The sequence below is a fragment of the Lepidochelys olivacea genome (genome assembly GCF_965140295.1).
Source record: "Lepidochelys olivacea isolate rLepOli2 genome assembly, chromosome: 13".
NCBI classification, from domain to species: Eukaryota; Metazoa; Chordata; order Testudines; family Cheloniidae; genus Lepidochelys; species Lepidochelys olivacea.
In genome coordinates this window covers 14,630,096-14,656,120 of record NC_140423.1, presented here as the reverse complement: position 1 = coordinate 14,656,120, position 26,025 = coordinate 14,630,096, and the positions used below count along the sequence as shown (strand labels likewise).

Sequence of the window (26,025 nt, the reverse complement as noted above, 5' to 3'; positions counted from 1 at the left end):
GCTAAATAAGTGTGCTTTCCTCAAGGTATAATTAGCCAGTAAGAATTTGTTCTGTTTTAAATGCTTCTGTCATGGGTTTCTTTGGCTGATTGTATTGTCAGTCGGTAGTAACACATTGGGACTGGAGTTGTTTGTGTAGCTTAAACAAGATTCCATTGTGATTATATAGTTGAATGAGGTATCTTGTTAAAACAACAGTTTGTATATTTTAATTTCTCTCTGGATCTTCTGGACTCTGCTTTTCTCCTTCCACCTTGTCCAGCGTCATCTCTGCCTACGTCATATAAATCATATCTAATCCAGATTGTAAAATCTGAAGAGCAGTGGCCATCTCTCGATTCCTTTTGTACAATGATGTATTGAGTAATAACATTACTTGGAAAAGATGATACACATGTAGCTGTTAGGGGGTAAATGTTGTCTTTCCATAAATACAACTGAAGGGTGGGTTTCCTGTCAAGAGCTGAGTTCAGAACACACAGCTGCTAATATCATTAACTAGAACTGTTTGAAATTTTTCCCACTGAAAATGGGGTTTCATCTAAAATGAAATGTTTCACAGGAAAATGCCTTTTTGTTGAAAATTTTCACATTTTTTAACAGAAATTTTGAAACAAAACAAAGCTTTTTTTTGTTTTGAATAGCACTTTTCAGTTTGTTTTGGTTTTCAAAGCTAATATTTTTTAAGTTTTCAAAAATAAAATGAAAATTTCAAATCAAATTTTAAAAATGTATTACATTTTGCAATTTTCTGCAAATAATATTTTTAATTGTTCAATTTTTTTTTTAAAGGGTTTTCAACCAGCTCTGCTAACAGCTAAAAATACACAAACTTGCATTCAACCGAATTGTTAGCTTCCTGAGTTAGCTGACAGGAGTACAGTTGAATTATGAAAGCAGGTATGAATGCTTGTGCCTCAACTTACTTAATGTTGACTCAAAAATAGGTAGTAAGAGGGGCTAGCACGCAGCTGTGTGACTGCAATTGCACCGTGTTACGGTACATCTGCACTGCAGCTGGGAGCATGCTTCCCAGCTCGGATAGACAGACATATGCTTGCGCTGCTCAGACTAGTGCACTAAAAATAGCAGTGTAGCTGGGGGTAACACAAGGAGTGGCTCAGGCCAGCCGTCCGAGTATGTAGGGAGTCATGGGAAGTTGCAGTCAGGTTGCTACCCCGAGCTGCCATCTGTGCTACCCCGACTAGACTGTTATTTTTAGCATGCTAGCTCATGTAGAGCTGGTGCGTCTGTCTGCCCAAGCTGGGAAGTTAGTGCCAGGTGCATTGCAGAGATACTCTAAAAGGAGTTCAAGCTGAAAATATACATCACAAGGCATTTGCTTCTTGAATTAGTGTCCCAAGTTTAGAAATTAATGTAAAGGAGTGTCAATTGTACATAGCCAAGTGCTGTACATGCATTTTAATGCTATCTAGTTAAAACTCTGAAGTAAGGTTTCAAGGAATGTCTTTTCATCTTGCTGCTTTCCATTAAAAAACATTAAATGGACTGAGAACCAAGACCAGAATACAAAAGATGGAACCAGCCCTACTGGAGATGAAGGTTGAGCAATTTGGAGTGTCTTGGTATTTGCGGGGAAGCAAACCAGGCCCCAGTGGAAGAGAATGAGTCAAAAAAGAAAGTGCCAGAACCTGTTGAAGTGTCATAAGAAGATGAACGAAAAGGCTTCCAAGGCCTACATGAGATTCATGGCTTCTTGTAAAGGAAGTTGCAGCCACTTTGGGAGATGAGAAAAGAGAGGAGGGTTAATTTGAGTTCAATGTAGGGTATGGGAGACAGATGGAGTCAGTTCTTTTTGTTTCTGAACTAGTTCACCCAGTGGGAGCTTTCTGGAGATCTACAAAAGGAAAGCCACTTTGATTACTGGTAACATAATTGGGTGAACCACTTGTCCCACTCCTTCACAATGCTGTAGGGCAAACATTCTTTCTACATCCCACTTCTGTAAAACACTATTTCATTAGGCAAAAGTGACCCATTCTATTACCTTAGAGAATAAGCAATTAACATGCTGTGCCTAGTCAAGATATTAATGGGTTTGATTTTTAATTCTATTATATTTTCAACAAAAACAAACTCTTGTTCCAGTGGGCATTAAGCCTGGAAAGCTATTTGTGAGGCCTTTATTTTTTTAGGTTTGTATTTGACTTTCCATTAGGAAAAATGTTAGAAATATACAGTCCTGATTCTACACTCCTTTATGCTAGCTTTACAACCATGTAATTCTGTCAGCTTTCATGGGGTCATGCCTGCATACAACCAGTGTAATAAAGTGGATGATCAGGTCTTTACCGCTTCAAAAGAAAGGTTAGGTTAGGTCATACCCATTCCTGAATTGATACCATTAACTGGCACCATTAACAGTTAAGCTATAACAGGGCTGGGTTTGGCCCAATGTTATTAAAATATTCTGACATCTTGTTCTGTCCCTTTTGCTTGGCTCCCAGTTCAGCAAGGGGACAATGACGTGATATTACAGGCCAGCTGGAGATTCCCCTGAGTAAGGGAAAACCCGGGAAGGCATAGAGGCAGCTATGCCTGCTTTATGCCACTCTCTTTCCCCACCACTTCCCAATTATAGAGGTGTTTGTGGGCAAGTCAAGGATCATGGCAGAGGTCAGGAGGGGATTGAAATAGGATGCACTATAATAGTCTGATGATCCCCAGCTAGTGGAAAAGTCGCTGAGGCTGCTCTAAGTTCTTCTCAGGCTAGTTTCCAGTTGGATCAAGAATCAAGAGCTAAAAGCCAGCTTGGCTATCTGCACTACTATCTCAGGTCAGATGCCAAGCCTAACTCAGACAAATCTGGTGATATGGCCCAAGATGTGGTACAAAAATTAAAGCAACACTATTGAAAGACTGTGGTCCATTACAAAGTTATTCGATGACAAATTTTCATTGCAGGTTCTAAGGTCAGGATTTCTTGTGTGCTTCTTGTTCTGATCTTTCCTAAAGTCAAGTATTTCATGGTCTTTTAGGGTCCAACAAGCGCAAGAAAAGAAAAACTTCATTTTTTTAAAATATCTGGCCACTACAAGAACCATTTTTGAATTGTTTTTAAAATGAAATAAGAACAATGCAGGAATCCAGATATCCCAAGCGAGGTGCAAAAGTCAGCCTTTAAAAGTTATAATAATTAAAAGTTAAAATAATAAGTTAAAATAATTAAAAGTAATTATTTTCAGGTCTGGATTGGTGGCTGCATTTTAAATTGCAAAGCAGGAGACTCTCGCATGGGACATATCTGCAGTCTTGATGTCTGGTCCACTGTAATTCTGTGGTGAGTTGAGAGCAGCCTTTTTTGGTTGAGATTTTCCTGGTGCCACTTAGATTTGCATGCAGCTTAACACACCTATGATGTAACTGGATTCACTTTATGTTGCTATCTTGAATAGGAGAGCTTGAGTTGATTCCTTTGGAGGGCTACTCTTCTCCATGTCACTTCCCAGAATGAAGCATATATCCCATCAGAGATCTTTGAAAGGGACCGTGTTACCTCTTCTAGAATACAATCTTCCAAAAACTGGATCTGTTGTTTTTTTAAATACAGTGCTGCATTTACAAGAACTACAAATCTTTTCAGTTTATCTTTAGGCCTCTTGGCTCTGGGCTAGTGAGCAGAACCAACATAATCTTAGAGCTTGTTTGCTCTGGGAGTTAAGTTTTTCTTTCAAATGATAAAAATCTCTTTTTTCTAGCTCCAGTGAAAACAGAGATTTCAGAAAGTTGTAAGGCCAGCCAAGTGTGTTGAAGTAGACTCTGGCTCCAACTAGCTTGCTGGCATTTTCTGACTATATTGGAATCAGTTATATTAAAATAGAATCCTGAGGGCATTGGAAGCTAGAGTATGCTTCTTTGGGGAGGAGCATTTGGCAACTTTGAATTTCCAGGCAGGATTTACAAAAGCTATAATAAACCAAGGGGAAGCTCATTAAAGACCTGGTGAAATTTTCCTTGTAACCCTTTCCTCAATCTCATAGTTCTGAATATCATCAGTAAACTATTTTTTAAATCTGGGGCAGGAAGGGAGTAAGCAGAGGATTCTAGATATGTGGGCCTAGATTTTCAAACATCTTAGGCATGTAAGTATACACACAAATTAGGTAATCACATATACACATGTATCCAATTAACTGAATACATATACACATGTATCCAATTAACTGCATGTGCAATTATCTGATTTGCATATACAAATCCCATTAATTGCGTCTGTAAATTAAGCATAGTTTCACAAACTTTTTTTGATGTGTGTTTATAGTCTGGAAATCTGGTATCTGAATATGGTATCTTTCCATTTAGTGGAGGAAGGATAGTCCAGTGGTTTGGGCTCTTGTCTAGAACATGGTAGACCTGTGTTCTAGACCCTGCTCTGCCACTGTTGCCTTTTGTGACCTTGGGCAAATCACCTAGTCTCTCTGTGCCTCAGTTCTCCATTTGTACAACGGGGATAATAGCACTGCCCTACCTCACAGGGGTGTTGTACAGATAACTACATTAAAGATTGTGAGGTGTTCAGATACTAAATAATTGGGGCCCTATAAGTACGTAAAATAAATAGACTACATAACACACTTCTACATGAAGCTCGCATGCTGTTGCATCAACATACTGTGATGCAATATCGTTGCCCCAAGAGTATCATTATGTTACAGAAAAGATCACAGCATGGTGTCTTCAGAAACTAGCTTCAAAGCTTCACCCTCCTAAAAATAATATTGTAATAAAAGTGAATGGAGAGCTGCTGGAAGGTGCCAGATTTACAGCCTTTCGACCCGAAATCCTGCTTATCCATATGAAAGTCCCAGACAGCAGGTTTGCAGGCTGTTTTTGCACTGAGAAGAGGGTTATCTATAATAATATTTCAGCCTTCATCCCCATTCAATTTGTTGTCCCTGCTGCTGAAAATGAAACAGTGATTAGGAAGCTCAGAGATGTGGTCTTGTCCACTAAGAACTGGACTTGGGCCATGCGCCTTCCAGCAGAGGGCAACAACTTTTGGTCTCTATCAACCTGAGCTGCTTTCAGATGAATGACTGATGTGGAAAAGTCTCCATTATCATTTCCTCGACCTTTACAATTCTCTTTAAAAAAATGGGCAAAATTTTCAAAACTGAGTTCTTAAAGTTAGGTTCCTAAATCCCTATTTAAGCATTTATATAAGTGACCTGACTGTCAGAAAGACAGAGCCCATGGAGCTCCCATTGGCTTCACTGGGGATGCTTGCTACCTCTGATCATGAGGCCACATTTTTAGGTCCCTAAATACAGACATAGGAGCATAGTTTTAGGCATCCAGATTTGAAAAATTTGGCCCATATGCTTAGAAAAACAGATTTTAAAAAATCACTCTTGAAGCTGAAATCTAGTGGTTCATCTCTTAGCTAGGGCTTGTAACTAGTGTTTGTGAAGCACTGACCTCTGCCCAAACTCACAAGGGATCACTTTTCTCTTTGAAAAGCAGCTCGTTATAAGGAATCAAAGACGTTTGATATACAAAATAATTCCCCAAATTAGGGTTTGTGGGATGTCGGTTTGCATTTCCCACTCCCCCTTATGTTGATTATATCTTGCAACTGGATCTAAACTAAAATTGATTCACCTTCCTCCTCCTTCAATCCTTCCCTTCTCCTTTCATTATCCCCTCTTTTCTACAATAGCTCAGCTAGCTCTGCATCGCCATCTGAGCTGCACCCCCTTAAGGCAGCGGTATGATCCCAGGCACATCCGGCAAAGGCTTCATTAAATTGCTGCTACTTTTTTGGTGCCTGCCGGACACTCGCAGTTGTCCCAGGGGCTTTGGCAATGAAAGAAAGCTAGCCTTGCAGCTTATCAAGAGAGGAATGTGAATGGAAGTAGAGAGAGCCAGCAAACAGTTAACGGTTTAATACTTTACAAAAAAAGAATGGGAAAGGAAGTTGAGAGAGCCAGCAAACAGTTAACGGTTTAATACTTTACAAAAAAGTCAAGACAGACTTGTGATTCTTGATGTTAATGAAGGTGTCACACATTGTCTAGAGAAAGTTGTGCCTGGCAATCTTCCTTTTTTCGGATGCCTACACCACTGACATTTCATCTCGCATTCAAAGAGCACTACCTTAATGAAATGCATAATTAACATATTCTAATTGTGCTGAGCGCTGTGATGATTTTGACAGAACTCACTTTCCATGTCTAATTTGATGCTAATTTAATCTGTTCCTCTCCCGCTGACATGACCTTTCTTGATTGAGTTTCACTGAGGAAATTTTTTGATGGATTGATTTATCAGCATTGCGGAGACAACAAAGGCTCAGGGTGCATGACAGAAAATGGGACAGGAATGGCCCTCAAAGCCTGTATGCTCTGAACTTTCTGGCTGTAATGTCCTCTTTCCAGAGACTGCTTGTCTGATCTACTGATGGAATTCAAGAAATATGACATCTGTGTGCGGGTTTGATCTCTGTGATAAATACAATAAATATCTTATTGTGCTTGTGAATCCCTTGAAAGGAAAACTTCTTCAGCTCTCTCTGTTATTCAGTAGGAAACGTCATAGGCCACTGACTAACAAAACAATGTGATCAAGTGCAGACATGCGGTAAGCTTCCTCTCTATGGTTTGTACTCATTTTGCTGGACGTGCTTTAATTAATCTAGTCATATTGGCAATCTAAGGTGCAGTGAAGTGGGATAGTCCTAGCGTGATTGTAAAATGTACTATGGAATGTACATATAATCAAGTTATTAGGTGTCTTCTTCAAACTTCAAGTAATTTTTGCTATATGTATACGTAATATATGTGTAATATAAAATAGGTGTATGTATGTGTATACACATTATATATATGTGTGTGTGTACAATCACACACAAAGTATTTGCGAATGTGTTTTTTCCTCATGTTCTGAAATTTATCCATTGCTGTACAGAATACGTGGGGCGGACAACGGGGTGGGGGGTGGAGTTGTGAATCTTATATGGCAATACTAGTTGGTATGTCAAATCTGCTATCTTGCACCAGGTGGCCAAATATCAACCAAACTATAGGACAGTAACCCTTTCTTACTTTTAATCATATCTCTAGTCAATTTTGCAGGTCTTTACGTGGGAAGAAGACAATTACTTCCTGACCCTTGCAGCAATCAGTTTTACACTCTGAAGCATGAGATTTGATTATCCTTATCTTAACATGAATAACTACAGATGTTGTTGGTCATAAAAAATTATCCAGCCTCTTTCTGTGCATGCTGACTGTATGTTTTCACATCCTTGCAAAAGCAGAGATGTCATCTCTCCTCGTAACAGATTTCCTTAAACAAGGTTTAATTGGCAACATTAATGAATATTATAAACACCAATCACATAAATTCTTAATGTTTAGCTTTAGTGCCTCATCTAGCTGTTGGTATTTTTTTAAGGGAATACATATTAACTTCCTTTAGAAGATGCTGGGATAGTCACTTTCATAAAGGGGCTTATTAATTAAAGTCTGGGTTGCTTTGTTATAAATGACTACGCTATATCAAGCCAATAATGAGTCCAAGGCAATGACTTAAAAAACTAGGCAGGGGAGTGCCAGCAGCCTTTTACCAGCGTGCAGGGGGGGGGGTCTGGGATTTTTATGGTTAGAGTAGAAGGGCTGCATATGCCACTCAAGCTGACCTTGTGTGTGGTAGCATAACACCACAGAGCCTTTTTTGGCAGCAACCTGTGATGTGACCTGAATTCCTGTTCAAGGAAGGTTCAGGTTTAATGGCTACTGATTGCAAATGCAAGGGGAATTTTGAAAAGTTGTGGTGAGGAAGGTAAGATAACTGCCCTGGCTGGGTCAGTATTGGGTGCCACATTATTGGACACACACCCTACAAGCATGGAGAATCCTGGAACTACAGAACCAGTGATGTTCCACTGCAAAGTTTGGTGGGAGTATGGAGTGGGCTGTGTGGGACAGGATTTGAAGGGCCTCTGTGTGCTGCCAGGAGGTTTTGTAGAGGGGCAGTCTGAGGAAGGTACAGAGTTGGTTGAACCACGACTGTGAAGATCTACCAACTCTTCCCCTTTTGGAAGAGGATGGCACTGGTCCCAAGGGCTAGCTGTACACCTCAGCTCAACACTCGGAGGGGAAGAATTCCTTCCCCACCACTCCCAGATTGGACCTCCCTAGTACATATGTGACTCATGCTATGTGGTGGTCACAGAGGAAATGGTAGAATCTACCTGGAGCTGAGGAAGAAATTTTGGACAAAACTTCCTTTTGCCAAAATATGCAGATTTGGGTTGACTGAAAAATTTCATGAATTTTGTTGAATTCACTGAATTGTTTCAATTAGTTGAAAAATGGGGGGACATCCCAAAAAATCAAAACATGTTGTCTGACATTTTCTAAATGAAACATTTCGAATTTTCTATTCAAGGTTTTCATAATCATCAGATCACATGAAACATTCCATTTGATTGGATACAATCTTTTTTGAACTGAATTTTTTTTTAAATAAATTTCTCAGTTTGGCCACCAAACTGGAAAAACTGGTTATTCTCATAGCTCTAAATGTATGCTACATTTTAAACTAGCACACTGAGAGCCAAAATTCGGCTCTGGCTTAAGTGGTTGCAGCTCCATGAAGTTTAGTGGAGTTGTACCCCCACTCATTCGGTCTGAGTTTGACTCATTAGGTCTACTCAGCAGCTGGGAGAGTGCCTTCTGGCCTGGGTAGAGAGACATATGCTAGTTCTGCTTGAGCTAAAGTGCTAAAAATAGCAGCAAGCACATTGTGGCACAGGTGACGGCACAAGCTAGTCCCCTTCAAATACAAGCCTGCCTGCCCTCCTGGGTCCACACTGGTGGCTAGCTTGAGCATCCGCCCATGCTGCAAAGTCAACTCCGTGTTACTATTTTTAGTGCACTAGCTCCAGCCAAGATAGCATATGTTTGTCTATCCAAGCTCAGAGGCAAGCTTCCAGTTTCAGTATAGACTTATTCTTAGAGTAATGTTTTTAAAAAGAGAATGGCAGAACTCACCTTGCAATAGATTTTTCTCAGCTCTGGTTTGCCGGAGAATAGCCAGTGCTAATTAACTCCCCCACCCTGGGGGGAGATGGAGGAGAAACTGACAAGTCTGGCACCTGAATATACATTATGGCTATGTCTGCTGGATGACTGTACCAAAGTGTGTAAGCCACCTTATAACTGTGAAACTATGAGTCACTCAATCTTATTTACCCTAGATACTGTGAGGCAGCCTAATTTGTTACTGTAATTCCATTTTAATCTGTATCCATGAGATCAAAAGTACAGAAATCCAAAAGTCATAACAATATAGATGTATAGTAGGGTAAAACTAACAACTTTATTAGGGAAAAAAGATACTGCATGGTTTTAAAGCAGATCAAAAGGCAACCAAACCTAATAAAGATGCAATAATTGGTGACTTCAACTGCCCCACATAAACTGATTCTATGTCAGATCAAAACAAGGTTTCAAGAATCAATTTCTTGGCAATTTAAATAGTAACTTCTTGGAACGGCTAATTCTAGACCCCCACAAAACTTCAGTTGGATCTATTGTGTGCTCCCTTCTTTTGAAAATCAGGCAGGTGCTAATGTCCATATTTAGAAGTCTAACTTTATTACCTCATTTTGTGTTAAATCTGGTCAGCTGGACAATTAAAGGCTAATAGTTATTTTTATTGTTCTTAGATTATTTGGAATGCACTCTTTCCTCACAATGAAGAGGGATGTTCTGTCTGTTCATTTATATATATGTGCCATCAACAATATATGCCAAACATCCATGCCATCCAAGAAGAATCGTAGTTGGTATTTTCATTCGTGGCTACCTGGAATAGTTTATGGCTATTTTACTGATGAAACCCAGTTGGAAGTATGGGGAATGGAATTGAGCTTGCAGTCAAGCCTGTTCATCAAATGCTCTTTTTTCATTAGACCAGTTCACTTCAATAAAATCCTGGGCACTTTTGATAAGACAGCATTCAAGGAACAAAGCTGTTAGGAAATGACTGGCTCATAAGTTCCAGCAATAATTTTTGGCCTTAGTATATTACTTGGTGTTTTTCATTGTCAGTGGAAAATGAAAATGTAGCATTTCAATTGTAACCCATTAGAAATGTAGCAATGCACACTGTTCTTTGCAATTGATTTACAAATTGCACCAGAATACTTCTGTGAACTTTTGATCTGCCAGTACTCACGGTTGGGGGGAGGGGCACGGAAACAACAACATTCCAAGCAAATGCCCATTAATTTGAATGAATGAATATTTAAGAAGGAGGGTTTTCTTTTCAAGGTTCATAGAGAATGAAAAGTGAAAATTAGTAAAAGTGTATTTGGTATAAACAAAACTTGAAAATAACAAATTAGGAGAAATTTTGGGATCAGAGTATTTTGCGAAATAGACACATTTTACCCTAAAATGGCTGAGGATAGAAGACAAGCAAAGGCATTTGGAAAGCTGAAAGAGGGGGAAAAAATCTGGTCTGTTGACTTAAGGAGATGTAGTGGGCCACTCCATTACATGTGTGTTGATGTATTTATGCCTCAGTTGTTTAGAGTTCTTTACAACATAATTATGGAGTCTTTTTTTAAAAAATGGGTATAGGATGTGTATGAAAAGTGTGTATGAAAAGTGTAGCATGGCCTGAGAGCGAGATAGTTTGGAGGGGGCACACTGATAATTCTAGATACAATATTGGCTAACATAGAAGCCAAAATGCGGTGTCTTTTTTCATGGTGGCAATGCTAGTAGTTGCATTAACAATAAAGTGACTGAAGAACTTGGAAATCATCATGGTAGAGTGGATTTGCAGTGAGATAGAAATGGGAAAGACCATAAAATCTAGAGAGAGATAGAGAAAGAGAAAACACATGTTAAATCCCTAGCAGGAAATGGGGGTGTGAATATAACGTGGAGGCATCAGTAGTAACTATAATTAAGAGTGCATTGAGATATGAACATACACAGAGGTGAAAGTGTACATTGAACCTTCTTCAAGCGTGGTAGAATACCTGCCTTCCCCCAGGGATAAGACAGTACCTTCAGAAGCAACATCTGTGACAATGAACCTATATTCAGTACCACTCCCTTCCATTCATTGACTGAGTCCACCATGCACACATGGCTTTTCATTATATTCTTTGAAGATATGTAGTGAGGTTTCATGAATCTCAGTTATCATTCCCATTGTGCCACAGAGCTGACCAGAAAACAGAAACAATTATTTACGCCTTAATGAGTGATACAAACTGATTTTGTGTTTTTAACCATATTTCCAGGTGACGTGGATCATTTTAAAGATTGAACTGAGTTCCCATAGGATGATAGGATCATCAGCTATTAAAGGAGTTTTTTATTTTTGTTTTTTCTTCCAAAGTTTGACCAAAATTTGGGAAGGAGAGACTAATTTTTTCATTCATAAAAATGCTCACACAGTCTAAGGCTTCCCAATTTGCCTACCAGATAAGGAGGATTTTTCTAAACGGTGACATATTGGATACTTTAAGTTTGGACATATTAGGATCTCTCTCTTATTTTGGAATATTTCAGAGTATGAAGTTATAGCTCTTTATTAATGTCAAAAAGAGAATGCTGCTGGAAATGTAGGATTTTATGATGCATGTAACTGGAATAAAGTAACAATTCAAAGTCACATCTGTAAGAATGTTAAATCAATTGTGCAGTAAGTTAGCTTACATTTTCCTTGCCCTCTGGACTTCTAAAGCTATGGGATCTACTGTCTGAATCTGGGTATATTTGCCACAATCCAAAAGAAATTAAGCTTTTTGCAAACCCCCTGACCTCATATTAGACTCCACTCTCAGCCATGGAGTTAATAAATACAAATAAAAAATCTGACACTGAAGTCTGTAATCCGAGTCTTTTTTCCAAGGAAATATTATTGAGGTGCTGAACAACATTTGATCACTTTCAACCCCCTCAACTGGTGCTATATTATTCACGTCTATTTCATTATGCAGCAGATGGTGAATTCTGTCATTGATTTTTTTTCTGCAGATTCACAGAACTTCAATGGGCTCTAATACGACCCCAAAAAGGAGTTGAAAAAGAAAATGCTTGTTAAGGTTTTATCTTCAATAATAATCCATTGACAGAGGATAACAGCCGAACCCCATAGAAAACAAAAAAGACACATTTGCCTTATTTTATGAAGAGCATTTGTCTAAAATGACTGAACTGAAGAGAGTGGCCTTCAGTTGAAATGAAAGATGGTCCTTCTGTTGCTATACAAAGCTATATTTGCTGCAACAAAGCACAAAAGGAAAAGCTGACAAACTGATAGTCAGAAGTATAGGATACTGGTATTCATCTTCACAGACATCTGCATATTTGTGGAGGTTTTTAAATTGAAATGTTTCATTTAGAGTATGCAAATTACAAATTTAAGATAATCATCATATCAAGTTCTGAACATTTCTGGCAGTATTTTTACTATGATTTCTGTAACTGCTTTGGTCACTTAACAAATATCACATGATCATTTTTATATTTTTAGGGCTGAGATTTTTTCAAAGCCACATAAAGGATTTGGGGGCCTGATTCCCATTACAATTAAAGGGTATTGGCTTCCAAATCCTTTAGGTGGCTTTTAAAATCTCATTCTAGATTGCTGGTAGAGTTATTCTTTGAATGGTGCTGCCACAAATTATTAGGTCAATTTATATGAAGTAAGAATTAAAATAATTTGAGTAATAAATAATTTCATATACTTGTCCGATACCTTTCCCACAAAAGGATTTTAAAGTGCTTTATAAATGTAGGCCCTGGTCCTGTGAACACTTGTGCATATGACTTACTTTAAACATATGAGGAGTCCCACTGATTGAGGCCTTCATCCTGAAACAGACTCAATGAGGTTTCACATAGTTGCAGGATCAGCCCTTACTGAATTGTGGTCAACTCTGAGTTGAAACACAGCAGCTGTTTAATAGTGCAGAGTAACACTATTGTATAGTTTAGGGCAGGATTACAGAAGATTCATTTATTTAAGGATTTGGGGATTTGGCCTATTTATTTGTAATTATTATGTCAATTATTATTATTACTATTATTAATAAAAATAATGCTAATAATAATTGTATTTATTATTCTGTCCTGCACTTCCCCCTCTTTTTGCGTATATCCCTTTTCCCCACCCAGTATTTGTGTTGTCTCTTGAGACTGTAAACTCTGTGCTACTCTGCATTTGTACAATGCCTAGCACAATGGGACAGCTAGAATGTTAACAAATATTCAGCCTTAGGTTCTGTTCCCGGAAAAGCATATGTACTTGCTTAGGTTTAGTGATATGTGTAGTCCTACTGAACGACTCACAGAAATAAAGATGAGAGGTTGCCTAAGTCTTTGCAAGATTGTGCCTATGTTCTGAATTTACCTGCTTGTGTTCCAGGACATGCTAACTGATATTACAGTAATATCATAATTTTATAGTAAAGTAGTACCAATGGGTCAGATCCTCAGCTGGTGTAAATCAGTGTAGTTCCATGGACTTCAACAGAGCTACTCCGGTGTACACCACCTGAGAATCTCCCACATTATACTTTTTGGCAGGACAGGCCATTTAGACACTGATATCATTTAGGTTTTGTCAAGATGTTTTAAGACTCTGCCTCTGAGTAAGGCAAACACGAAAGAATCAACATGAGTCTAACTAAACAGCAAATTCGGCCCCATGCCTGCTTCTCGCCAAGAACAGTGCCCCAGAATTTGAGCACTGCTGTGTTTACTGGCCCTTTCATAACACTGTCAGTGTCGTAGAGTTGGTAAATAGAGAACTCATCCAGGAGGCTGTCAGATTCTTCTGCACTGCTGCACACCCCAAGTTGATATGCTAACTCCTCTGCCATTTTGCCAGTAAATCTGAGTTTAGAGGCTGGGTCAAGAAGGAATTACACACTTCCAGTAGGCTTTCCTTCAGGGAAAATTATTTTATTTTAGCAATTTTTCCCCAGTACTGTCATGAAAAAGGCAGATACTTGTTTCTTTTCATAAAGAACAACTCTCCAATTGTTGAGTACCCTCAGGGTTCCTTTATATGATAATCCCACAACTCGTAGTTATTTCCCTGTAATGCCTTAGTATTTCTGACATCATACATGCTAACCAGCTTGCAATCATTCCCCAGCACTGCCAGTATTATTATTGCTATTTGTATTACAGCAGATTCCGAGAGGTCCCAACTCAGATTTTGATTTCATTATAATAGGCACTGGGGAAACACATTGGGAAAGACAGTCCCTGACCTCAGGAGCTTGGATTCTAAATAGACAAGGCAGACAAAGGGGAAACAAAGAGGCACCAATAGATTAAGCGATTTGCCCAAGGAGTCAGTGGCAGAATGAAGAATAAAAACAATATTTCTCGGGTTATAGGCAAGTGCTCTGGGCTAGCTGGTGCTCCTTGTTTTGAAGATCGCTGCATAACCTCAACTGCAATTTAATTTAAAATTCAGGCATACAAAATAAATATTTAAATCTTGGTTGGCAAAATTAGATCCAAATTGCAAACAGAGGAGGTTTCTTTGGTTGGTTTTTTTGTTGGTTTGTTTTGTCTTCTATGTTCATAGTTTGGTGCTAGTGCAGAGAAAATGGACGCTTTTTGTCATGTACTAGTAACATCTTTCAGCTCCTTAGTACAAGAATATTAGAACCCATGCAAGTGTGTTTCATTGCTCAGCCACTCATTTGATTCGTTGGCAATTTCAGTACATAATGTTTCTTGAAAAGCGTGATGATGTCGTAGAGGCAGGTTATGTCCTATCATTGTGCTGGTGAAAACTTCCACAGACTGCGATATGGACTGTGTGGCAAAAATAAAATAAAATAAAACCCCGTGCCTGCTTGCAGATTCTCTCATTCTCCACGCCAGTGAAGGGTGTGATGTACACCATGAGAGACTGTGGAATCTTTTCCATCAATTGTGAAAAAAGAAAAAAAAAAGAGGAACTTGTTTTGCAGAAGCCTAGGTGAACTTGACTCTTTTGCAAAAGTGGAATAAATTCTTTTTTTCTTGATTGTCTCACTGCCATGAGCTTCACTGGTACGATTAGCCTTCTTGGAAGCATCTTCCGTAGGGAATCTATAGAGATGAAATACAAAGAACTGCTTTAAAATGATAAATCATAAAGTGCATCCAAATGATCAATGCAATGTCCATGGGTGATTTGCACAGTAATTTACCATAAGTGCACACACAATCATGGTAACTACATGTGCAATTTTGTTATGCTATATTTGTGAATTTTTTCATGGGTGCAATGCTAAAAATTTGGGCCTAAATATCCAATTTGTCAGAAAACAGGAAAACAAATGGGAACTGTGAAAATGTTTTATTATTATTATTATTTTCATTGAAATTTTCCACCCAGGTCTAACAACCAGTAAGGAAAACCAGTCAATTTGTCAAATATATTATCAATAGGCCTCAGATATATAAGTCTAATTCAGCTATGATCAGCACTTTTATTTCAAAATAATGCAAATGTAAATTTCTGGCCTATAATTATAAATTGTCATAACAATTATTTGGAGTGAGTCGTAAAACGGGTTCCTTCTTCTTACTGAGCTCCTGGTTTGGGGTTTTGCGGATGTGTGAGTCATCCTCTGTTCTGCATTTCATATAGCCAACAATGGGAACTGAGAGTGATCTATATACTGTGACAGGGTCGGACCAGATGCCTATAGGAGAGTAATAGACGGCAGATATAAGAGCCCCAGGCTAAGTGGGTCCCTTTTCCCTGGGTAAGATAACAGGGAAGGTTCCAGAACAATCAGGAACCTTCTGGAGACAATTAAGACAGGCTGATTAGAACAAGTGCAGCCAATCAAGAAGCTGCTAGAATCAATTAAGGCAGGCTAATCAGGGCACCTGGGTTTTTAAAAAGGACTGTATAACCTGAATAAGACCTAACAGCCGACATCACACGCATGCATTTCAATGCAAATCCATTTCAATGCATGGACCCTACCCATTCCAATACAATACATACATCAGCTTGGTCAAACACAAAGCCACAACATGAAAATATTTCTAGGAGTAAATCTTCTTTTGGTGGTAAAATCCTTCTCTGGTCTCTTTGCTTTGCTCACTTCGGACTCCTAATCCCCATCCCTCCTACCTCATCCCCAGGCAGAAAGGTTTGTTTTAACCTTGTGTGGTATCATTCATGTAAAAAATGATGCCACTCACTTTAGTCCCAAGTTACCTACATTCCACACTTCCACTACCTATATATTTATTTCTATTCTTGAAAGTTACTTATATCATGGAGTTATTTTTACTGAAGAACTGAATCCCACAGTTAAGTTTCCTGCATGATCCATTTTTATGTGTCCCTCCTTTGGGGGTCTTTGTCACACATCAGGCCTTTGGCAGGGTGAGAGGTATAGATATCACGTATTCAAGATCCTTCACAGGGTTTATCAAGATCCTCCAAGAAAAAGAACATCGAAATGGCCACAATGGGTCAGACCAATAGTCCATCTATCCCAGTATCATGTCTTCTGACATGGCCGGTGCCAGATGCTTCAGTGGGAATTAACAGAACAGGGCAATTATCTAGTCTTCATCCCCTGTTGTCCTAACTTCTGGCAAATAGTTTAGGGACACACAGAGCATGTGGTTGTGTCGCTGACCATCTAGTCTAGTAGCCACTGATGGACATATCCTCTACTGCAGCTGTGTCACTGTAGCTCTTCAGTGTAGACAGTATCTCCACAGAATGGAGGAGTTCTCCCACTGGCATAGCTAATCCACCTCCCCAAGAGGTGGTAGCTAGGTTGACAAAAGAATTAATTCATTAACCTAGCACTGTCTACATTGGGAGTTGAGTCAGCATACCTATGTCTTTCGGGCCACGTCTACACTACCCGCCGGATCGGTGGGTAGTGATTGATCTATCAGGGATCGATTTATCACGTCTAGTGTAGATGTGATAAATCGATCCCTGATCACTCTGCCATTGATTCTGGAACTCCACCAGGGCAAGAGGCGGAAGCAGAGTCGACGGGGGAGCGGCGGCCATCAATCCCACGCCGCAAGGACGCGAAGTAAGTGATTCTAAGTCGATTTAAGATACATCGACTTCAGCTATGCTATTCTCGTAACAGAAGTTGCGTATCTTAGATCGATATCCCCCCTTCCCCAGTGTAGACCAGGCCTTAGGGGTGTGGATTTTTCAGACTTCTGAGAGACGTCGCTATGTCAGTGTAAGTTCCCATTGCAGACCAGCCTTAATTGTTTTTGAAACCAGTTATGTTTCTGGCCTTCACAACATCCCCGACAATGAGTTGCACAGGTTGACTGTGCGTTGCATGAAGAGGTACTTCCTTATATTTGTTTTAAACCTGGTGCCTATTAATTCATTGGGTGACCCCTCGTTCTTGTGTTATGTGAAGGGTACATAACACTTCCCTGTTCACTTTCTCCACACTATTCATGATTTTATACACTTCTACCATCAACTCCCTTCGTCATCTTTTTTTCTCAGTCCAAGTCTTTTTAATCTCTCCTCATAAGGAAGCTGGTCCATGCCCCTCATCATTTCTGTTGCCGTTCTCTGTACTTTTTCCAATTCTAATATATCTTTTTTTAGAAAAAAAAAGAAAAATGAGAAGTGGAGTTCTGGTATTTCTAAAGTAAAAACATCAATGTAAAAAAACCTGAGTTAAGTAAACCAGAACAAAACCCTGACAGAGAAAAGCAAAATCATATTATTTATCTATTTCACACTGTGTCCAGCACTCTTAAAATGTTGGTGTCTTAGTCAAACAAGAATCATTTTAATAAGGATAGAAAATGGTATAAGTCCATTCTAATGAAAATGACTGTACTAACAGTTGGAAATGGTGCAGTTACAACCAGTACTGACTGTTCATGGTTTGGTTTGGTTTTGTCGGGTTTTTTAACTAGATGTTATTTTTTTCCTGCTGTGGCCTTACTTGTGCAAAACCCCCACTGGAATAAGGACTAAGGGGTCTGCTGGATTTGATCCAAGCTATCTATATTCTGACGTAGCCTGTTTGTTCCTTCTAAACGGGTTTGCACATGACTAGATAAGGAGGAAGGTACGCAATAGGGTTAAAAAAGGTAATAGGTTTTGTTTTTGAACAACATAGAACAGTAAAGTAAGTCTAATCTTTTTAGCATTTAAATTGTATTCTAAGTATTTAAGTTGTCTTTTTTCCTCTTCTTTGAATAATGACAGGATATTTGCATCAGATGCATGAAAATACATCTTGAATAGCTTTTAAAATGGCTTTTTTAATCTGTTTGGCTCTTTGTTTCATCCTGAACCATCCCCATTCCCCCTGAAAAACAAACCAGTTAGCCAAGCTTCTATAAGGATGTGGTGTAGTCAAGACCATCTCTGAAATCAGTGGATAAATCTGGTCCATGGTTGGTCCTGAACCCACTATATCTGTTTCACAATAATTGCATGGAGACATATGGCTAAAAGCAGGAACAATTACATTATGGGTGATATTAGAGATTGTTAACCCCAAAGGTCCACCACAGGCTCCCAAAATGTAGCTTGCGGAACTGACTTCAAGGTCAACCAATGGCCAGTAGCTTTCATGATGGGAATTAAGGAGAATGAGAGATTCCTTTGCATGTTTTAAGGTCCCAATCTCGAGGCCTCTCCTTGCCTAGGAAAGGCCTTGCCTATCAAAAGGGAGACTAAGCTGCCAGTAGGCTTTGAGGCCCTAACTGTTTGAACTTCCTCTATAACTGTACTTTGTGCCAGTGGAAAAGTCTGTATTGTGAAGTGAGTTAGCATGTTAAAATGCAGCAATACTCGGTGCTCATAATAGACACTATCTTTGTGTCAGAAATTAAGTAGACAACATTGAAATTTGGGCAAATGTTGGGTGGTGTTGGCAGGTAGCATTAGAAGGAAGCTTAAATAGCTTATTCTGTTGGCTATTTCAAACCTATCGTGCACAAATTGCTATTTAAGTGTTAATAAAACATATTATTTGATATGCTTTAAGACACTGTGCATTGGGTACTTTATTTAGATCAGTTCAGGGATCCATTTTAATATATGGGATTGGTGCGTGTGTGAGTGAGTGTAGGATTTTACCCATGAGTGGATGCCCCACAAACAGAATAAGCTACCTATTTCTGCTGTCTGCTGAGAGAGATCTTCTTTCCCGTGCTGCAGAAACCTTTGCTTTTTGACTAAAAGGACCAGGTCTCAGTTCTAATCTCAGTTCTCATGTGCATGTGTGTGGCTTATTTAATAATTGCATCTGTCATCTGGAGCACATGCATTCGTTATACCATCATGTTCTGATTTTGGCATGGAGGTGGTTATTTGATTGTTAGGCTAAAACCTGAAACTGCTTCCTCCTCCCAACTAAGTGTGTCTTGATCTGGAGAATGAAGTGTGGCTGTAGTTACTGACAGGAATTGCAAGGCATTCAGCTGTATCTAGATAACTGTATTTCTGCCCATAATTAGACTGTCGGACTTTTTTTCCCTCTGTTTTTGGCAGTGTCTGGTTGTTAAATCACACACAAACAAATTCGGAAAGGCACCCTTCTTCTTACCACTCAGGTATGACCAAGTTTGGCTTCTGGAATCATTCCGTAAAGCTTTTAGCATTGATTGGCATCTTACATGAACCAAAAGCAACAGAGTCTCCCTCCTCATTCCTTGAGGGAAACACGTTTACTTCTCCAAAGCCAAAGTGATCAGCTCTTGTAGGATATGTCAATTAGGGGTGGCCAGCACCATAGAATATCATTTTCAAAGTAACCCCTACATTGCTAAAAGTAATTAGGTCTAATTGAGGTATTAAGCAACCATTCAGACAGATGGTGTTTTTGTTTTAAAAAGTGCTCTCAACATAGGGAAAAGGAAACTCAAAACAACATAATTATGCCATTGTGGACTTACTTTCGGGATAAACTTGGCATTTCCTTTCCAAGGGTTCATCTGATACTTAATAAAAGTGTCTCTGATTAAACATACCCTCCTTCACTGTCAATCTCCACATTCCCTTCTCCCCCTTTTCCCCCCAGTTTCCCACTTCTGGCATCACAGTAAGGAAATAAAAATGGCAGTAATGTAATAAATTCATATATATTGACATCAGTGCATGAAATGGAAAGAAAGTGGAAGGAAAGATGCTGTAGAAACCTATGGTCTGTAGTATTACTAATCTTGAACTATCACTGATAACAGCAGATGATGCTGTGATGTTGCTATGTTCTATGGCAGTACACAACTTACAGCATATGACTGTGTTAGGCATTTTAACAGAATATGTATATAATACAACATCATATTAATGGCACCATTCTAAAGGCTGTATCAAGATTATGACACCATGAAATGACCTTCTGAAGCTGAAACTTAGAATACACTTTCATACTTCAGTATGGATGCTTTCCCACCCACCTCCCAGCTTCCACCCGAACATTTAGGCTTTGATTCTGCAAGCCCTTGCATGTTACATTGCAGGACGTGTGAGATTCATAGGTTCTAGTACAAGTCTGAGTAATGGCTATGTATGGGCACAAACCAATTAAAACATTAGGTATAGTAATCCTTTGTACTGAGCTCCTTATGCGTCCATTCTCAAGAGCACATGGTTTTAAAGGAGTGGGGGCACTAGCAAAGAATGGGTGTGTCTAAGACATAAGTTTAAACGTACACATGAGAAATGTAGCTATATACCCCCTGGGCAGCTGTAGGTTGGCACCTATGCAGGAAAGCTCTCGTTCATGCTGGCTCAGGTCCACTCCAATGCTCAGCATCCCTTTTTACCTTACACTTACAATACCCTGCGCTATGGTGGATCAGCTCTTCCTGAAGAAAGTAGGAACCTTTTATGTTATTATTTTAGTATAGTGGGAAACAGGTCTGATTGGCTTCTGCTGCGCTTTTATTTCTATTTAAGTATGTTCGCTAAAGCACAACAACAGCATTTATGGGCACTGATTCATCTATGTCTTTTTTTTCCTGTTTTTTTTTTTTGGAATTTTTAATATGACTCAGTAACTAATGTTCAAAGAGCAGTTACTAGGCAGGCATATTAATTATTTTTATTAAAACAACATTTTAGCAAATCTAGAGTTCCGTTCCTCTGACGTGTATAAGGAAATATGGGTTTCCCACAGTTACAGTAGGAAGAATCCAATCTGGTGGCTGCTAACACATCTTGATCACATCAGGATTTATTAATTGTGGCTAAAATATGTTCCTAGTGTAACTGTGGGAGAAAACTATTGTGTTCCTTATAATGTTACGCTAGATCCCAGTCTGTTCCTCAATTCTTTGAGTAACACTTTCTGTGGAAGAAAAATGGAATTCATAAGCCAGGAAGTTCAGATTCACTCTATGTCCCCATGCTACAGTCCAGATCCATCTTATAAAGAGTGTGCTAAGCTGCTAAATTCAAAGTAAGAACCACACCCCAATTTCCCTAAGGTTCACGGAGTTCAGATCTGGTGCTCTGTTTGATCCTGTCTCCTGTTGGAAATGTTCTGAGAACACAGAAGTAGTGACAGAGGAAAAAGGGGTGATGTCCCAGGGAGCTCCAGAGGAACCAGGGGCCTGTGAGCAGGAAAGAAACGGAAACAGTTGGCAGTCTGCCCTTAGAGCAACAGTAACATCCCAGAGATGTGGAACTGACCCCTGGCAGTAAAGACTTGACTCTGAATCCTTACAGTCTCTTTGTGCTACAAGAGTAATGAGCTTTCTTTACTACAAGAGTAATGAGCTTTCTTTAGGGCCAGATCCTGAGCATTCCATACATGGATGTGCAAAGAGGTAAGGCAAGAGGTGTATCCTGCACTCCACACAAGTGTCAGGCTCAAGGCAGTGCATGCATTCTGCTGGGCATGGGGACTGCTGGGATAGCAAGACATCCCAAAATGGGGTAGAGTGAGGTGAAGGATGGCAGTTACCTTGCTGATACACCCCTGGCACTGGCCTGACAGATATCTGGAAGCAAATGAAATGGAGAACCCTACGGCTAAACTTGCCCCACATTACACAGTAGGCCAATGGAAGTGTGAGAAATAAAACTCTGGACTTCTGGTCCTATTGTTTATTCCTTATGCCACCACATCTCCCCGGTATACCACTCCTGTATTCTGCCTTCCATGTGTATCCATGTATCTGTGTGTACATGTGTCTATTTGAGATAAGCCTGAACTGAAAATTGGATTCAAACAGCCATGAATTTTGGGTAAGTTAAGATTTTTACTTCTTGCCTTGGGCACCTGGCCATATGACAGAGGGGATAATAGTTTACTACTACTCTCACATAGCAGGTGTTCTTTAGTTCTCATAGTAAATGGTCCATTTTGATGCTGAAGAGTTCAGGCTCAAACCTCACTGATGCCCCATAGTGGGGTTTGTTACAAATGTGCGTGTGCGGATATGCGAGATCCCTCAAGAGATGTGTAGCGGTGACCAAAAAAAGTGGATTTGTTCTGCAAGAGGTTGCACAAATGTTTTTAGTTTTTTATTCCAATGGGTTCATGCACTTTAAGTTTCACTTCAAGTTCTTGGTGCGAGTGAAGTAAAACAGAAAGCAAAACCCATTTGAAACTGCTGAGCTTCAGCTTCTTTGCACTGAACCTGTAAATCAGCATAATAATACTTCCCTTCTTCCATGTTTTGTAAGTTTTTCAGGGTACGGACAGTCTCTTCCTATGTATTTTTACAGCAACAACCACAATGGGTCCCTGATTTTGGTTGGTGCCTCAAAGGGCTATTATAATATATATAGTAATAAATGTTTATATCAGCTAGAAAGAAAGCCTGATTCTGCGTGGTACTACTGAGCACCCCAATATTCATTGTTTTCTTCACCTCATAGGAGACACTCTGCAACTTGAAGGATTGGGCCTACATAGATATATCATGTGTGAGTGAGAGAGAGAGAGAGAGCTCGCAAATGGCATAAGATGTCATTCCATGCACAGGCTGGCAGCATCATCTTTCCTTGGGTGTGGAAGGGACAATTGAAATGACTAAACTGGATTATTAATAATCTGGTTTGGAGCAGTTTATAGTCTTTCAATGGAGGCTGAAACTCTTGAGCTTTTCAAAGAAGAGGAATGTATTTTGAGCAGGAAAAAAAGCCTTCATCTTCTGCTGATGTGGCCTTGGCAATCGACTGAACTGACAAGGCTGGGTATTTGTATAACAAGCTGTGCTAAGTATTTTTTTTGGCCTAGTGTTTAGAAACACACAGAGGGGGGAAAATTAATAAATATGGAAATCAAATGTAAAAACTTCTTGCACTTGCAACTGGCTTCCCAGAGGGAATTCTTCTCTGTGTTCTCTGCTCTTCTTCCGCTCAGCAAAATGACTGCCAGTCATTAAGTGAAGCTGTAAGGAGCTCACTGTACAGTAATTGAACACCAATGGGCCCTCCATCATTTGCATTTCCCATTTTTTGATTGGCAGCTGTACATGAAATGCCATATCAGTTGAAAGTATGTTGTGAGCTGGCACTAATGATCCGGTGGCTCCGGGGAAACCTGCCATATTGTAATTTGGCTATCAGGCATGAAAGAAATAATTCTAAGTGCCAGCAATGTGAAGCTGAATAAATGTTTCAGTGCTGCAGGTTGCCAAGGGTGACACTTCTGATTTAGTATAAACGAATGCCCTGTTGCCTTTGGGGTTGGGGGAGTTCGCATTGTATCTGAGATGTGTGTATAAAACATTAGTATTAGAAAATGGCTTTAGCACAGGATGGGAAACATAGGCCTGGTCCCACAAGGCGACGGAATGTTTACAACTAATGACTGGATGAAAGGATTTTTCTACCTACTGTAATGACAGGCAAAATAGGATTTGCTTTCCCTGAGATGGAGAATAATGGCTATGTTAACACTGCCTTTCCTTTTTCTTTCTCTCTCTAAATGAAATGCTCTTTTGTAAAGAAAATCACATCTGTTTTCTTTTATGTAGGGGAGCAGAAGGGGAAAAATTTAACTCCTTGGTGTTTAGGGGCATAGGAGATTTTCGTTGATGGCCAATTGGGGCAACCCCGTTGTCAAGAACCCCTTATCATAAATCATGGCATTTAGGGCCCTGGGAAGATTGTGTATTCTTTTATTCCTAGTTACTATTAAAAGGGGTGTGAGAGAAGAAAGAGAGGAATCCAAATGCCTGAAAACATACATACAGGAGTTTTTTACTATAGTATTTCAGTTCCTGCACATTAGTATTTCACAAAAGGTATGTATTACTCTACAGATATGTAAAAATTGGAAGACAAAGTGTAAGAAGTGCCTCTTTATTCCCCATGGTCCGTGTTGTTGCCCTTTTAATTTTTGCTTGGAAATTTGAACCCAGATTTTCATAGCTGTGCATGTACAACTGAGTATGCAGGTGGATTTATCCATGCAGCTACTGTGGCCGCATGCACAACTGTAGTAATTGTGAAGGGAAACGGCTAATTAATTGGATCAGCACACACAGTTATGCTAATTGCGTGTATGGTTGTGATAACTCTTAATGCAGCCATGAACATTTGATGCACATTTTTTAATGCTTTTCAGATAATAGGATTCCAGAAAACATTTTAAAGAAAAATATATAAAGGCATGTAAACAATTTGAACCTGTTTTATTTCCATTCTATTCCACAAATATTGTGGGTTCTTAATTTTGTTCTCCAGCTCCTCTGTTCCTCCTGAAATGGAATAGTTCCTAATTTGGATTTATTTCATTACTCTACTGTAATTTTAACAGGATATCTGAAAACCTGGCTGGCAGTGGTAACCTAGCAATGATGGGAGACATGAGTTTCTATCTCAAAGATTCAGCCAAGAAGTAGCAAGTGAAAAGAAAGATATGAAATTAAATAGATCAGCTTATCAATGGTTTGTCAGCTGGTGTGCTGAGACCACTGCCTCTCATGCTGATCAGTAATTTCTCATTGTTTTCTTGTACTCCCCCGTCTATCTGTATCCATCAGTTCTCTCTTTTTTATACTTAGAGTGAAATCTCTTTGTTCTGTGTTTGTACAGTGCCTAGCACAGTGGGGTCCTAGACCATGACTATGGCTTCTAGGTGTCATGCTAATATAAATAATAATAATGACAATAATGAATAATAATAATTAATAGATCATGCACTTTTTATTCTGAATATACCCCTTGGATAGTAGCAAAAACTGGCAACAGCTTTAGGGATCTGCTCAAATTATGTGCACATTGTGTGAAGTGCTGAGTATCCTGTATTCCCACAGTCATAAATGGGAATTGAAAGCATTCATCACTTTGCAGGATCAGGGCCTTGATGCTTCATTGCTGCTTTCACTGTTGCTGTGGGGCCCCATGATAAGAAGCCAGGTGTAATTTGCGATCACCAGGGATGTAGCAAGGAAAGGGACAAATTAGAAGCACACAATGCACTCCAATGGATGAACTACCTTGAAAAGAATGTACATCAGTCTGAAATTTATGAGGTTAAAATATCAGAGCTGGCAGTCTGTTATCACAGATGTGATCTAGCCTCAAATTTTGGATCTGGATTTTGAACAGCTGAAAAAGAGGACAGGTAAAGGGTTGGTTTCAGGGATTTGATTTGGCCTCTTAAAAAGAAAAAGGTTATTTTCAAAATGTGGAGCTGGAACTAGCTTAAGATTCCAGTCAGTTGCATCTATATAATATGCCATTTGGAATGTCTGTTCAGACATGGGTATTATCCTTATTATGGTTTATGCCACCCCACATCTTTTAAGTCCACAAGGAGTGGTATCAAACAGAGACAAGAAGAGGTACTCAGACCTATGTGTACATATGGCCTTCATACTACAGTAACAAGTTGCTATCAGTTACAAGAAGTTTCTTTCGTCATTTGATATCATGAGTCAGAATTTCTTGATGAAAATCCCAGTGCGTTGCACCACAACGGCAAAGCCAAAGGGACTTTCAGAATCACGTTCTGCCTTCAAGTTTGGTCTCACAGGGATAATTCCAGTGATGAGCTGCCAAAATCTTAACAACCGGTTCCCTCCT

The 26,025-nt window shown here is 39.4% G+C and overlaps 1 protein-coding gene and 1 long non-coding RNA gene across 2 annotated transcripts in view; one reads left to right on the top strand and one right to left on the bottom strand.

Annotated features, from left to right (window-relative positions):
• Positions 1 to 26,025, top strand: part of TSHZ2 (teashirt zinc finger homeobox 2) — a 259,344-nt gene that overhangs the window by 203,565 nt on the left and 29,754 nt on the right. The window lies entirely within an intron of this gene.
• Positions 13,168 to 26,025, bottom strand: part of LOC311529579 — a 52,207-nt gene continuing 39,349 nt past the window's right edge. Inside the window, exon 3 of the long non-coding RNA XR_014713843.1 lies at positions 13,168 to 15,107. This is a non-coding gene — a long non-coding RNA (uncharacterized lncRNA). The remainder of the gene's footprint in view (positions 15,108 to 26,025) is intronic.